We start from the raw sequence: 1426 nt of genomic DNA, 5'->3' as shown, positions 1-1426 counted from the left end.
TTTTTAATAAATTGGTGTTGAATTTTCTGAATGTCGCTTTTCCACATTTACTACTTTGTTAACTTTTTGATTGTATGATATTATACCCAATGCAAGCAGTTTAAAGGAGGAAGTTTGGCTCCTGATTGCAGAAATTTCAGTCCCTGCTGGTTGTCACTATTCCTTTGTTAGGGAAGCGAAATTGAGAGAGGGAGGGCCTGGGGCTGGGGCCCCAATCTCCCTCTCAGGGGTGCAGCCCCAGTGACCTTCCTTTCTCCAACTAGGTCGCACCTCCTAGTGGTTCTACCACCTCCCAGAGGCACTGCAGGCTGGAGACCTAAACCTTGGACACACAGGACTTTGGGGGACACTGCAGATCCAAAATGTAACAGTGAACATTATTTTTGTCTTTAGCATATTAAGCTGCTAGATAATCTAATTTTGACCTGTCCTAGCAATCCTGGGGTAAAAATGAACATTTTTGGTTATAATATATTTTGAAAAATTAAGTTTATTGGTACATTTGAGGTATACATACTGAGGACATCCATAGTAGGGGATCTGTGCCTGTACATTGATTGACATAACTTGATACTTTTTTTCTTTCCCATTTCCCTACCCTCCACTCAACCCCTCTCCCCTCCTATTTACAAAGGCAGTGTTTCCATATGGTCCTTTTTTCCTCAGTTTTTTTCTTTTCCTTTCCTTCCTTTCCCCTGCCCCCTCCCTAGTTCCCTTTTTCATTTGCACATTTTCTTCCTGTTTCACACTATCTATTGTACATTTTGGTCCTTCTTTATACTTTTGGTTTTTCACACCAGAAAACAATGTGGCATTTACATATGCGTGTCTGGTTTATCCATATAATTAGGAATGAAAAAAAAGTGAATTTGCAACAAATCCTGCAGAAATCCAGAAGGTAATCTCTATCTACATTGAGAACTTGTATAGAAAGGAGAATGCAGAAAAAGTGGAGAGATTCTTAAGAACATATGAATTACCAAAGCTGAACCAAGAAGATATAAATATTTTAAATAAATCCGTATCAGTCAGTGAAATCGAAGATATTAACAACTGACCCAGAAGAAAAGCTCTGGTCCTGATGGATTTATGGCTGAATTTTGCAAGAAATTTAAGGAAGCCAGAATGCCACTATTTCTCATATTCTTTAATGAAATTGAAAGGGAAACAATACTCACAAATTCATTCCTGGAAGTAAGCATTATCCTGATACCAAATCCAGAGAAGGAACCAACCAAAAAAGAAAACTAGGACCAGTCTCTCTAATGAACATTGATGTAAAAATGCCTCAACAAGATACTGGCAAACAGAATGCAGCAAATCATCAAGAACATTATACACCATGGCCAAGTTGGATTTATCCCAGAGATTCAAGCATGGAAATCAATAACTATAATAGACCTTATTAACAGAGCCAAGGACAAAA

Source organism: Octodon degus, unplaced genomic scaffold (genome assembly GCF_000260255.1).
Source record: "Octodon degus isolate 3935 unplaced genomic scaffold, OctDeg1.0 scaffold00044, whole genome shotgun sequence".
Classification (NCBI taxonomy): Eukaryota; Metazoa; Chordata; class Mammalia; order Rodentia; family Octodontidae; genus Octodon; species Octodon degus.
This window is presented reverse-complemented; position numbering follows the sequence as displayed.